The sequence below is a fragment of the Rhinolophus hipposideros genome, assembly GCF_964194185.1.
Source record: "Rhinolophus hipposideros genome assembly, chromosome: X".
NCBI classification, from domain to species: domain Eukaryota; kingdom Metazoa; phylum Chordata; class Mammalia; order Chiroptera; family Rhinolophidae; genus Rhinolophus; species Rhinolophus hipposideros.
Genome location: NC_138046.1, coordinates 79,697,320 through 79,713,521, shown reverse-complemented (window position 1 = coordinate 79,713,521; position 16,202 = coordinate 79,697,320).

Below are 16,202 nucleotides of genomic sequence, written 5' to 3'. Positions count from 1 at the left end.
CTTAAGCATAAGACCTGACACAATAAACTGCATAGAAGAAAACATTGGTACTAAACTTATGGACTTAGGTTCAAAGAACATTTTATGAATTTCACTCCAAAGGCAAGGGAAGAAAAAGCTAAAATAAATGAATAGGACTATAACAAACTTAGAAGCTTCTGCACAGCAAAGGAAACCATCGACAAAATAAAGACGCAACCAAATTGGATGGGAGAAGATTTTTGCAAACAGTGCCTCCGATAAGAGACTAATATCCTAAATATACAAGGAACTCATGGAACTCAACAACAACAAAACAAACAACCCAATTGAAAAATGGGCAGAGGACCTGAAGAGACATTTCTCCAAAGAGGACTTACAAATGGCAAATTTACACATGAAAAAATGCTCAACATCACTAATCATCAGAGAAATGCAAATGAAAACCACAAGGAGATATCACCTCACCCCAGTCAGAATGGCTATTATCAATAAGAAAAATAGTAACAAGTGTTGAAGAGGCTGTGTAGAAAAAGGAACCCTCATACACTGTTGGTGGGAATGCAGACTGGTGCAGCCATTATGGAAGGCAGTGTGGAGGTTCCTCAAAAAATTACGAATAGAATTACCATATGACCCAGCAATCCTCCTCCTGGGTATCTGCCAAAAAAATCTGAAAACATTTATACATAAAGACATGTGTGCTCCAATGTTCATTGCAGCTTTGTTTACGGTGGCCAAGACATGGAAACAACCAAAATGTCCTTTGATAGATGAATGGATAAAGAAGTTGTAGTACATAAAGACAATGGAATACTATTCAGCGGTAAGAAAAGATGAGATAGGGCCATTTGTGACAACATGGATGGATCTTGAGAATATAATGCCAAGCGAAATAAATCAGACAGAAAAAGCATAAAACCATATGATTTCATTGATATGTAGTATATAAACCAAAAACAGCAAAAGAACAAGACAAACAAATGAGGAAAAAAAAAACTCATAGACACAGACAATAGTTTAGTGGTTACCAGAGGGTAAGTAGGGAGGAGGGTTGTAGATGAGGGTAAAGGGGATCAAATATATGGTGATGGAAGAAGAACTGACTCTGGGTGGGGAACACACAATGGGATTTATAGATGATGTAATACAGAATTGTACACCTGAAATCTATGTCACTTTACTACCGATTGTCACCTCAATAAACTTTAATTAAAAAATTAACTCAGAATGTGTCATAGTTTTAAGTACTATAAAACTTAGAACAAAAGATAGGAGAAAATCCTTGGGGTCTAGAGTTCTTATATTTGATATTAAAAGCATAATCCTTTAAAGAGAAAAACAAATTGGACCTAACATTATCAACATTAAAACCTTTTGTTTTTCAAAAAAAAAACCCATTAAAATAATGAAAAGACACATAGTGAGCTAGAAGAAAATATTTACAAACCACATCTCTGTCAAAGGACTTGTGTCTAGAACATATAAAGAACAACCTGGTTTCCAGAATTTGTCAAATTTGAGTACCATCTAGCATTTGTTTCTTCATCTGCAAAACATTTCTAAATTTTCTAACACTAAGCATGTCTGAATCTGAGCTTTATATTTCAGGACATTAGTCTGATTCTGATGCCTAATAATGACTGCCTGAAATCCTAAGCCGTGTACCATGTATTTATAGATACTTTGCTGCCCACAAACTGGCCTAAGAATTCCTCTACATATAGAAAGGGATTGGTAGTACCTGGCCTATCAAAACTAAGGTGACATTCTTGTTGCAAGAAGTTTTAAAAAGTGGATCACTGCATAATCTATATAAATGTTTAACCACTATGTTGTACACCTGAAACTAATATAAAATAATATTGAATGTCAACTGTAATTGAAAAAATAAATTAAATAGTTAAAAACCAGAAAATGTTTAGTAAATGTTAGGCTCAGTTGTATTCATGTAATCTGCACATCAACACTAAGAGGTAGTACTGTTTTATTTGAGCTGAAGCAGTGATAAATATCTAGATTAAAAAATGTATTATTTTACTCATTTTCTAGACTGGACTCATGAGGACCTAAGAGATGCAGTGACTTTCCCAAAATGGTATACTTAAATAGTAAATAGCATAGCTGGGACTATAACCCAGAGTATCTGCTTCCAAGTAAGATGCTGTTTCTTTTCACCTCATTATTTCTCATATCATGTTCTATCTCTAACAGCAGGATGTAATGATACCTAAAAGAGATTTTTTTAAATTCTTCCAGTTGATAGAATCTGTCGAATGTAAAATTTAGTAATATACTCATTCATAATTCCAACAAACATGTACTGAGATCTTACAATGTTGCAGGCCCTGGGCTAAGTAGTATGGAAATATATGATGTATTCAAAGAGGAACCACTACTGAATAATTCTCATTAAAAAATCTCTAGGAGCACTAGTATATATAACAGTCTAAATTTTTATAAAATAGCTATTTATAATTCTACAGTTAAAAGGGATTGCCAAAGGTCATACTATCCAGTTCCTACCTCCAAGTAGAGGTGCACCCAACTTAAGAAAACTATTACCATAGTTAATGCTAATACAGTATCAAGCACTAATCTAAGCCCTATACAAACACACACACAGAGTCATTTAATCCATACATTAACTCTAAGAGATAAGTGTTATTATCTCCACTTTAGAGATGAGGAAATTAAGGTATAGGAAGATTAAGTGACTTGTCCATGACTATATAGGTCATAAGAAGCTGAGCCAAGATTTGAATTCAGTCTGTTGTGGGAGTCTACACTCTTAATCACTTCACTCTACAGCTCCTACATTTTTTTGTGTGAATATCTTCACTAATCTAAAGTGAAATGCAGACAGCAAAAAGGAGGAAACAAAATGGAAGTCCAATTGAGTAATCTGTATTTACCTTTAAGCTCAGAAAACTTATGCCACTGTAGGAAGAAAAAAACACAAAAGCCATGAGTTTTCATAAACTCATGAAGAGATGGAGAGATTAAACTTGGACTTTCATTAGATTTCCTTACAAAATAGTACAATTTAAAATGTTCTGAGGGTAGTTTCTTGGGGTGGTTTCTATTTTTCACTATTTTCTCTCTTTAATACAGCCTCAACTAGACATACAATGGAAAAAATGTAGCATTTCCACTGAGCTTTTGAGTCCTTTGACATATGCTCCAAAAGTGTTACTCATCCTACCTCCACCCCGCACTCCCATTGCCACCCCCACAATGTAGCAATCCAAGAAGTAGTACAATGTACCTTTTGGGAAAAGTGACTCTTTGCAATAGTTTTAGATCATAAGAATGTATTCTTTCCTCCCATGATGATTTCCCACCTCAATTTCCCAGCAAAGAGTGTTTCCTAATGCCTAGACTGTTGGCAGTATTTCCACCAAGAAAAGCTGCTTCACAGTCCTGCCTTTAAGGCTACAGTTTCAAGTGGACAATAAGGCTGTAAATCCCAACCACTCTATCAGTAAAGGGGAAACAGAGGTAGGCTACCTGTCTAATGATTTCTGTTGCAAGAAGTTTTCTGTGAGAGATCTTATCCTGAAAAAACACATCCATCCAACCTTCTTGGGTCACAGGGGAAAAATGAAGGGGAAATGAGGTCATGGGGGAAGTGATAGAAGATACACAGCACATGGACAGAGGGCTGTTTCAAGAATGGAGAGAAAAATAGAGGATAACACACTCTATAACACGTCTGTCCTGCCTCACATAATGTGATTGTAATTTTGCTGACAAGAATTTAACTCATTGAATATATTCCACCAGAGGAGTCATAATAGAACTGATTCATCTACCACAGAATCCTCAGGCTAGGGTGTATATCTTCTGTTCCCCTGCCTTCCAGCCAGAGAACTAGAAAATAACATCCCTGCAATGCTATGTACAAATACTAGCTTATTGCTAAAGAATTACAAAAGAAGATTTTGTCCTCCCTTGCTCATTCCATAGCCAAGTTCTTCCTCTGGTAAAACCCACATTTCTTTTAGATGCCAACAAAGCCCAATTCCCTTCAGATGGTGTGTCTGCCTGGACTTAGATTTGAAGTTCAGGAACACTCAATCATGCCACAGTATATCCCCATTGACTCATCCATATGATGATGCCTGAGACGGGGTGGGCCTCTAGTTAGAGGTTGGAAGGGGGTGACTCCAAGAGGCTTATCCCTACTGACCCCTTAGGTAATACACCCATACCCTGGAGCCAAAGCTCCCATTATTCTGGCCTTATCTGGCATAGTTATCGCTATTATTCTTAGCCAAGATGGAAATTACAACAAAATGTTGCATGGTTTCGAGCAGGCTCAGCAGTGAGGAAAATTGAAGTCTCATCACAGACAGGTGCAAAGAAACTGAAGGTAGAGGATTGCAGCCACTGCCTTCATGGCACAAATACAGTCAATTTAGGGGTTAGAAGTGAGGAGTGGGGTGTGGCAATTGGGAAAAGAGATCAAAACCTAACTTTTACAAACCTTTTTGCTCATTGTTTGCATGTCAGAAAGACAGCTCAAGAAACTGCTTTATATCTTGGAGATATATCCGTACATCTTGGACCCTACACGTCGTTCCAAAAACAGATAGTACAAAGATAGGATTGGGAAGATATGACTACAACAATACATACATACTTTGCAGACTTAGGCCCAGTTGATTGATTCTGAGTTTAGGATGAGTTAGTAAGTTGTCAAAAATTCTAATTTAAAGTTAGATTGTATTAACAGGAGCATAATGTTCAGAATTAGGGAGGTGATAGTTCCACTTTATTCTGGGCTAATAAGGCCACTTGAGATACTGTTTTTCCTGCAGGAAAACATACTTTATGACTGATATAGGTAAACTAGATCATGTTATAAAATAAAGGCCAGGGTGATGATGAGTAGGAAGCTGAAAACCATTTAACGTGAGGAAAAGTAAAATTAACTAGAGATGTTTATCATGAAAAATAGATTTAGCTATTTTAAGGACTATCTTAGAAAACTGAAATTGCACTTGTCCTATATAATACAAAAAAGAGTAGGACTACTAGGTCGAAGTTCCTGACAAGTGTAGCATTTATAATAAACCTGGGTAATGACAGAACTCAAAGAGATAAGTTTTAAAAATCAGTTAAATTTACTGGCTATGATGATTGCTTACTAATAGCAGGCAGAAGCACCAGTGAGATGGCAGAAGGAAGGGTCATCAGAGGACCCTGAGTTCTGATAGGAAAAGCTGTCAATTTCATTGAGGTGAGGATAAACGTAAATTCAAAAAGAACCAAAAAGAATCAGGAAGAAAAACAAAGAAAAACAAGAGCAAAGCAAGATGGAGTCCCAGACAATATGAGTGGAAACAAAACAAAACAAAACAAAAAACAAACAAAAAAAAACCAAAAACCAAAACAAAACAACAACAACAAAAAACAAACAAACAAAAAAAACCCAGAAGAAATGCACATAGTAATTGCAGACAAAGTTCAGTTAGGAGAACCAAGAAACAAACAGTAGCCATGGCCAGAAACAGTGATGGCAATTGAATTTTACCTATGTCATGGCTCCTTCAGAAATAGAAACTTTTTGAGAGGCTGACTCAGAATGAAAATTGACTATAAAGGTCACTGCCCCTAAGTGATTGAAGAATCTTAAAGCTAGAAGACAGCTTAGGCAGCATATAGTCCAACCTCTGTTTCAATCCTACCTTTGAAACTCCATATTCTTCAGTGATGAGTGCTCTTGTCCACAATATGTTTGTTTCAAATTGACAACCAGGCAATGCACACAAACTTTACACTTTAGCAACACCATTTACCTTCAAGACAATTAGGTAGCCTTCCTCACTAGAGCAGAGATCTATTACAATATTGTAATATATTTTATCTAAACACTATTTTCATGCCAACTGAAGATCAAACCCCAAAAAATTCCTCTACCATGTCTATTTCCACAACTTTCCCCACTGTGTACATTTACTGTAGTAGTCAGAGCAGTGTAGGCTGACTTCCAATTATTCCTTAAACAGCCCAAGGATTTATATAAATGACCAGATGGAAATAATGCACCTCAAGAAATTCTACTACCCCAGGACTAACATGTAGTTGCTCAACCAATTTCTGTTATAGCCTTTTCTTAATATATATTTTTATTAGTTTCAGGTGTACAAGACAAAGCAATACTTAGACATTTATCATTTATGTCTTTCACACTGTGGACCCCCTCCCCGCATCCATTATCAGTCCGACATCGCACCGAGCCATCACATTTTCATTGTCTCCACTCCCAATGCTGTACTCCACCTCTTGTAAGTATATACATACATATGTATACATATATATATAATTATATATATATATAATTATATATATATATATATATATATATATATATATATATATATATATAATTATAGTTGGCATTCATTATTGTTCAGCTTCAGGTGTACATTGCAGTGATCAGGCATCTACATCTTCCCTGAGGTGGTTTCCTAAATGGGAGACATGTCTATCGAATATAGCCTTTTGATTAAAACTATAACATATTCTCAAGATCTATCCCATCTCCCACTGATCCTCAGCCAAAATCTGCCCCACATTCTAGTCACCATCAAAAATGTCATTTTTGCACAAGTAAAAGTAAAAGTGAGATGTATACTTAGGACTTCCTGTCTGGACAAAATAATGTAGATTCATATCTCAATCCTTTTCCTCCACTAAGTACAATTATAAGCGACAAACAAAGGAGAACTCTGAAAGGTAGAACTGGTTAGGGACTGCCAGGATTACAGGAAAAACACAGTGTGGCAGGGTGCCTTACATCGTGCTATTCAACAGAAGAAAGTAACCACAGACTGGCGTTTCCTGACCTCCCACTTAAAAAGAGAAGGTGGTTCAAGTAGACTTATTCTTCCCCCAGATCACTCAAAGTCCTGCCTATAACACCAGGCCAGCCCAGCACCACAAGCAAGGGGGATTGATCTCCCCATTGACAATAAATGCACAGGAGAAGCATTCTCCTTCCCTGTGAGGCCTGAGACTGTCCCCTCCACCACCAAAAGACACTGGGTGACTGGCTGGCACTGCCAAAAAGATCCCACCACAGCAATCAGCTGGGTAGAAAGCATTCTTCATCACCACATTCTAGAGACTCCATTACTCCACTTAGAAGCACCACATGGCCTTGTTTGGGGAGGCCCCTTCTACTCCTTTAATAAGCACCAGTTGAGACCAGTGGGAGCCCCAGTAGCACAAGATAAACTAAGCAAATGTGAATAGCACTAGACAAGTTCTGAAAATTACACTTTCATTGAAACTACCACTCAGAAATGTAGTCCTGGATTTCCATGCTAAACCAGAATAGGGTGACTACCTGCTAAAATTAAAATTTTAAATAAGACCAAGAATCTTCTAATGTAATAAAAAATAATGTCCAAGAAACAATAAAAAATCACCTGTTATACCAAGAAAAATGAAAATCGCAACTTGAATAAGAAAAGACAATTAATTGATGACAGCATCAAAATAAAACAGATGTTGGAATTATCTGACAACAATTTTAAAGGAACAAGGAACAAAAATAAATAAGGGAACCACTAAACTATTGTTTCTCATTTGTTTGTCTTGTTTTTGGTTTATATACCACATATCAGTGAAATCATAGGGTTCTCTGCTTTTTCTGTCTGACTTATTTCGCTTAGCATTATACTCTCAAAGGGAGATGAGGGTAAGGGGGATCAAATATATGGTGATGGAAGGAGAACTGACTCTGGATGGTGAACACACAATGGGATTTATAAATGATGTAATACAGAATTGTACACCTGAAATTATGTAATTTCATTAACAATTGTCACCCCAATAAATAAATTTTTAAAAAATAAGGGAACAAGGATTTTAAATTTTAAAAAGATTTAAAAAGCATTACAAATTCTTTTGAAACACATGAAGACATAAAAAATCTCTGCAAAAGAAGAGAAGCTACAATAAATAAACAAATAGAAACGACAGAACTAAAAACTACAACAGAAAAAAATTTATACTCACTAATGGGCTCAATAGTCAAATATAGATGACAGAAGATAAAATCAATGAATTTGAGTAATATATCAATAGGATTTACCCAACCTGAACAACAGAAGACTGAACAATAGACTGTTAGTGGGGGGGGGATCAATGAACAGTCTCAGAAACCTGTGGAACAGTAGCAAAAGATCTGATATTCATATCATCGAATCCCAGAAGAAAGAGAACAGAGCTGAAAACCTTTCAAATTTGTTGAAACATATAAAACCACAGATTCAAAAAGCTAAATATATCCCAAATAAGATCAATCTAAAGAAATACATACCAAGACACTTCATAATTAAACTTCTGAAAATTAAAGTCAAAGAAAAAATATTGAAATAAAAAATAAAGAAGGAATACATCAAGATTGGGGACAACCCTATAATAACAGTCACCATTTCTGGCTTCTGTACCTCAAGGTATGGAAAACATTTCACCCAAAGACAATGTCTACCAATAAATTTATTCCTCATCTCATATTCACCTTTAGCCTCCCACTGAAGTTGCTATTTCCATAATATCCAAAAGATTGTGGAACAAATGTGCTCAGACTTCTTGAGATCTGAATATCTACCTAAGAAACATCCATTCTGTCACCCAAACTAGAGCTATTCATGTTTGTTCCCAACACTATTCTATCCAATACTTCATGTACTTGTGCAATTTTCAAGTTGTAGAGCTTCTACCATCCCCATGAGAAGGTAATGGCATCATTTATCAGTTTTGTGTGCTATTTTCCATTTTGTCAGCATATATTCTACCACCCCTTACAAATTTCACATCATTAACCTTACATTTTTTTTCTCCTGGTACCAGTCCAAATAATTATTCTCAATTTCTTATATTTGTGGGTTATTGTAATATTCCCCTCTTCCTCATACCTTAGCAGGCAGTAAGCTAGTCTACCTATTCCTAGAGACTTCAAGCTGCCTCCATCCATCAGGAAGTCCTAGACTCTATTTGGCTGATCCCAGTTATCTTTTAACAACTCCCTTGAAATTTCTCCAATTTGCTGACATTTGTTTAAAAGCAGGAGACACTTGGACCTTCCCTGCACTTTCCAGTGCCAGCACAATACCAGAGTCAATAGAATATTTCCATGACAGTAGAATTGAAGGGCTCATGAAAAAATGCCACATTTGATCTCTTAAGTTCCTCTAATCTTTCTGTGCCTCTATTCATTCCTTGGTTTCTCAGGGAAAAATGACTCAGGATCAAAATTAGAATGTTAGTCCAACTTGCCTTTCATTCCTATTGTATCTTATGTATTCTCATGCTGCTGCTAGCACCTCTTGATTCAGAGGAAATTGATCTGATGAATGTATTTATATGTAAATGCTGAAGACTTAATTAATATGATATTACTTCATGGGGCATTTTGAAAGAAGCTGGGAGAAGGCAATGCTAAGCCCAAAAGGTAGGACATATGACTAAATACGCAATTTTGAAAAATAACTTTGATCCATCACAACAAGCAATGTGATGTAAGTGGAAAAGGATTAGTTAGAATGGGTGTCTGCCATTGATTTATCCCTTAAGGACTTACCACTGACAGTGTGAACTTGAACAAATCATTTCATCTGTGTAGACCTTGGAGGACACTTCATTGGTATGAAATGGTTTGGACAAGCTAACATTAAGATTTCTTCCATTACTTAAAATCTATGAATTGCCAATGATGGAGACCTTCCCAAAAGGTTTCATATTACACCATGGAGGCTATTTTAATTGTTTATGAACAAAGCTGGCCATGAATATGAGTTCTTTTCTTCTCCAATTATGAGAGTGTAGAGAGTAAGCAATTTTTTCTTCCTGGGGTCTTTGGAATAAATGTCACAGAGAAGGTAATGTATGAAAGACGAGTAAGATTTTTGTTACGTAGCAAATGATAGAGAAGGACATTCCAGGTAGAGAGCAAAGTACATGAAATAATATAAAGTTTGTAAGACTGTGCCATATTCAAGAAATAAGGAGTGGTTGGGTGAAGCGAGAAGATCGGGTATATGGGAGTAATGGTGGAAATTGAACCTAACGTAAATTAGGTCCAGACTATGAAGGGCCTTGAAAACAATTCTCAGTATTAGCAATTAATCCCATAGGGTTTAATCCAATGGGTAGCCACTGAGGATTTGTAAACTAGGAAGTAGCAGGATCACATCTGTGCTTTAGGATAAAATCTCTGGCTACAGTGTAAAGGTTATATTTGAGGAGAGCAGCCTGGAGGCTCAGAGGCTTATTGTTGCATAAATCTAAACAGAAGGTGATGAGAGATTGAATCTCTCTTTGTAGAAGAGAATGAGAAGAGTAATTGGCAGTACTTTCAGGAGAAAGTTAGCCACGCTGCTCTCCCAGGGCAAGAACAAAGCCTTACACTTATTTTTGTCTCCCACAATGCCCAGTTCTCTGGTAGGCTTACAACAGACATAGAATACATTAATTTCCAAAATTTGAAGACTCAGGAAGTTTGGCTCTACTAAACCTTCTAAGTTAGCTTGCATTTGAGGTGACACACAATTGAGTATGGAGGGGGTCCACACAGAAATGCTCTATCTGAGTCAAGAAGTCTGGTTTCAGTAACTTTAAGCTCCTGTTTTCTTTTTTTCAGTATATATATATATATATATATATATATATATATATATATATATATATATATATATGACAATACCATATGTATATACATATGTATATACATATATATGTATATATGTATATACATATGTATATACATATCTGTATATACATATATATATGTATAGTTTCAGGTGTACAAAATGTGTAATAGTTAGCTCCTGTTTTCTTGATAAAGGATTGATTTGGCAGTCTCTAGTGATGAGGCAGGACCAGGCTTTAAAAAGAGGTTTGCAAGTCCCTCCTGTGAGAATTTTGTGCATCTTTTGATTGGAACCCTCATGGACTACATTAGCTTTCTTAAAATTAAATTTATTGGGGTAACATTTGTTAATAAAATTACATGGGTTTCAAGTATACAGTTCAATAATACATCACCTATTTATTGCACTGTGTGTTCACCACCCAAAGTTAAATCTCCTTCTGTTACCATATATTTAACCCCCTTTAACCTCTTCTACCATCCCCCTTACCCTGTGGTAACCACTAAATTGTTGTCTGTGTCTATGAGTTTTTGCTTGTTTGTTTGTCTTGTTCCTTTGTTGCTTTCAGCTTTATATCCCAAATATATGAAATAATATGTTTTTTGACTTTTTCTAACGTATTTTGCTTAGCATGATAATTTCTAGATCCATCCATGCTGTCTCAAATGGCAATATTTCATCTTTTCTTATGGCCAAATAATATTCCATTGTATAACTGTACCACATATTCTTTACCCAGTCATCTATCATATGAAACTTCAGTTGTTTCCATGTCTTAGCCACCATGAATAATGCTGCAATGAACATCGGGATACATGTGTGTTTATGGATAAATGTTTTTAGATTTTTGGGGGTAGATATCCAGAAGAGGGATTGCTGGGACATACAGTAATTCTATTCTTAATATTTTGAGGAACCTCCGTACTCTTTTCCTTAGTGGCGGTACCAGTTTACATCAGCAATGTATAATGCGTTCCTTTTTCTCCACAGCCTCTCTAACACTTGTTGTTACTTGTCTTGTTGATGATAGCTATTTCAACAGGTGTGAGGTAGCATCTTATTGTGGTTTTGATTTGCACTTTATTAGTAGCTAGTCAATAGAAGTTGAGCATCTTTTTATATATCTGTTGGCCATTTGTATGTCTTCTTGGGAGTAGTGTCTGTTCAGATCCTCTGCCCATTTTTCAATTGGGTTGTTTGGTTTTGTTGTTGTTTTTGTTGTTGTTGTTGAGTTGTATGAGTTCTTTGTATATTTTGGATATTAGCCCCTTATCAGAGGTGTTTTATTCCAAATATCTTCTCCCATTCGGTTGGTTGTCTCTTTGTTTTATTGATGGTTTATTTTGCTGTGCAAAACCTGTTTTACTTTTATCAAAAATTATACCTTAATGTTTATTTTAACTACTCCTCATTCCTGTCTAATACAAGGATCCCCTCCATAACATCCCTGACAAGTGTTTCCAGTCCAGCATCTGCCTAAATTTCCCCAATGATGGAATACCTACTATTTCCCAATGCACTTAGATTCAGTACCTAAGAGCAGAGGAGTTTATGTATTTTATAACCATGTACTAATTTTCCAAAGACAAGGCAACTATTTTGAGCATGCAAAAGTTTGTTCTTGGCACCTCTTAACCTCCAACTTCCACTTTAATAGCACTCTGTTTATATATTAGTAGCAAATAACATACATATTTAAAACATTCATTATTTTGGCAATATTTATTGAACTCTTACTATGTGCAGGATACTGCTGTGGCTGGGCATTGGGAGGAAAAAGTAGCAGAATGGGTATAAAGAGGGAAATTAGATACAGGCATTACCCTCAATAAGTGTGACATATAGTAGCACCAGATCACTGGTTCCAAATACAGCACAAGCAATTAGTACCCAAGATTATTTATAAGGATAGGTATGATTAGGAACATGGCTTAGTCTTCTGAGAAGAAACAAAACCAACTTTTACAATAAATCTAAATTCACCCATTGACTTGCCACATGATGAAGTGTCTATCTCCTGCTTTTACATTTTGATGGCATACCACGATCTACTCTATGGCTGGCTGGCCGATTGCCATAGTGAATGATACTCTCCAAATGCCACCCTCAATTGGGCTCATTAATCATGAATACTGCCCAGTAGAGAAACTAGATTTCAAAGTGCTTCCTTGGTAGGAGATCCAAGATGGCATAGCAGATAAATACTGTGCTTGTCTCCTCTTATAAACACATTAAAAATACAACTAACTTATAGAACAATCAACCTGGAGAACCATCTGAAGTCTAGCTGAATAGAAATTTTATAACTAAAGATATATAGAAGAAGCCAGATCAAGACTGGTAGGAGGGGCGTAGATATAGAATGGGCTGGCCCCACACCTGTGTGGGGCAGATGAGAATCTGGAGGGATATCTCAGCCAAGGAGGTTCCCCTGAGATGAATGATGGACCCATCCCAAAATACTGGAGCCCCATAGCATCTGTGAAAACTAGTGGGGATTCCAACCATCTGAGTGAGACAGAAGGCAACAGGAAACCCAGATGTCCTCTTAAAAGGCCTGGGGAGACTCACTTCCTCGCAGACATGCACCCCAGGCTCTGGCAGAGGAACAGTGACCAGGGGGTCATATGAGACATACAGGGAGACAATGAGCTGTATGGCTTCAGGGTGAGGACTGGAGGGAAAGTCACCATTTTCCCTGTGTGGGGATTTCCTTCCATGCAGACGCTATGCAGACACCATATTTTCTGTGTTGAGCCCTCCCCCAACTCTCATGGCCAAATCTGAATCTGAGTTGATTTGATGAGCTCTGCTTGCTCCACTCTGGTGGCTTTCTGAGACCTTGCCCTAACCAACTCTCCCAATATGGGTGGCACTTTTTCAGCAGGCACCCAGCCCCAACTATATTCCATTCTTTCTTGGACAACTTTTGGGGGTCTGTGTGCCCCAGGCAGGTGGCAGCTGGCCTTAGTGGGCTCTGCAACTTTTGTTGAGAAGCTCTAGGCTCAGCACTGGCACCAAACCAGAATCTACATTAACTTGGTGAACACTTGTCCACCTTGGTGATTTCCTGAGACCATGCCTCACCCAACTTGCTACCACATGAGGCTTTATGAGCAGCTAAACCTTACAAGGCTGGCACATGGCAGCAGACCTTGGGGTGTCCTGATTTTTGCAGAGCTACTCCAGGATTGTACTGGTGGCAGCCGTCCTCAGTTTACAGCATGGCCTCTCTCTTCCACATGCCTATAGGCTTAGCACAGGCAGCTAACAACTGTAAATTACTTTGTAGCTCCTACCATGTAGTTCCCTGTTCAGTTACAGGCAGTGGCTGAACGGGGCTTGCACCAGAGCCCCTCCCAAGAGGCCCAGAAAAAACATACTTGGAGATTGGTTTCAGATCACAGCTAGCACCTCACAAATAATTCCACAAGAGGAACACAAAAAGGATGGTCTGAACAGGCACCAGAGCTCACTGCGAAAAATCCTGCTCAGTGAGGTAAGCCCCCTGCACAGCAGCCTGTAAGGTATGGACAGGCCAAACTGCATAGTCAACCAGCCTGAGGGTTAATCCCACCCACTGATATGCCAATAGCAATCAAGTCTCATCTATAACAGGAGGGCATACAGAACCCACACAAAGGACACTTCTGGAGCACCCAGCACAGGTGACCAGGAGACTGCCAGTGGGCCCCACAGGACACCTACAAATAAGGCTACCAGGCAAGACAGGAAGATGTAGCAAATCTACTTAATATATAGTAACAAACACAAAGAGGCAGCCAAAATGAAGAAATAAAGAAATATATTCAAAATGAAAGAACCAGAGAAAACTCCAGAAAAAGAACTAAACAAAATGGAGGCAAGCAAACTATCAGATGCAGAGTTCCAAAAAAATGGTTATAAGGATGCTCAATGATCTCAGGGAGAACTTCAACAAAGAGATAGAAAATATAAAAATGGAGATAGAAACATAAAAAGAACCAGTCAGAAGTGAAGAATACAACAACTGAAATGAATATTACAGGGAATCAACAATAGATTAGATGAAGCAGAGGATCGAATCAGTGGTTTAGAAGGTAAGGTACAGGAAAACACCAAATCAGAAGAGCAAAAAAAAAAAAAATCCAAAAAGTGAAGCTAGACTAAGGGGCCTCTGGGACAGCATCAAGTGTACCAACATTCATATCATAGGCTTACCAGAGGAGAAGGGAGAGAGCAAGGAATTGAAAACCTATTTGAAGAAATAATGACTGAAAACTTCCCTAACCTGGTGTAGGAAATAGATATACAAGCCCAGAAAGTACAGAGTCCCAAACAAGATAAACCCAAAGAGACCCACACCAAGACATACCATAACTAAAATGCCTGAGGTTAAAGATAAAGAAAGACTCTTAAAAGCAGCAAGAGAAAAGTAGTTAGTTATCTACAAGTGAGCTCCCATAAGACTGTCAGCTGATTTTTCAACAGAAATTTTGCAGGCCAGGAGGGATTGAAGGGAAATACTCAAAGTGGTGGAAAACAAGAATCTACAATGAAGACTGCTCTACCCAGGAAAGTTATCATTTAAAATCAAAGGGCAGATAAAGAGCTTCCCAGACAAGAGAAAGTTAAAGGAGTTCACCACCAAACCAGTATTACAAGAAATGTTAAAGGGACTTCGTTAAGAAGATGGAAATAAAGATAAAAAATATTAATAATAAAATAGCAATAACTACATATCTATCAACAATTACTTTCAATGTAAATGGATTAAATGCTCCAATCAAAAGACATAGGATGGATGGATCTCGAGAGAATAATGCTAAGTGAAATAAGTCAGACAGAAAAAGCAGAGAACCCTATGATTTCACTGATATGTGGTATATAAACCAAAAAGAACAAGACAAACAAATGAGAAACAAAAACTCATAGACACAGACAATAATTTAGTGGTTACCAGAGGGTAAGGGGGTGGGGGGTGGGTGATGAGGGTAAAGGGGATCAAATATATGGTGATGGAAGGAGAACTGACTCTGGGTGGTGAACACACAATGGGATTTATAGACGATGTAATACAGAATTGTACACCTGAAATCTATGTAAATTTACTAACAATTGTCACCCCAATAAAATTAATTAAAAAAAAAAGACATAGGATGGCTGGTATGAAAACAAGACCCATGCATATGCTGCCTATAAAACTCACTTCAGACTGAAAGACACACAGACTGAAAATAAAAGAATGGAAAAAGATACTTTCTGAAAATGGAAAAGAAAATTTAAATATCTGGTGTAGCAATACTTATACCAGACAAAATGATTTTAAAACAAAGGCTATAACAAGAGACAAAGAAACACCTAGTATCTCACTTCTGGGTATTTATCTAAAGAAACCCAAAACACTGCTCCAAAGGGAAATATGCATCCATTTGTTCATTGCAGCATTCTTTTTTTTTTTTTTCAATTTGTTGGGGTGACAATTGTTAGTAAAATTACATAGATTTCAGGTGTACAATTTGGATAAAGAAGTTGTGGTATATATACACAATGGAATACTATTTGGCAGCAAGAAAA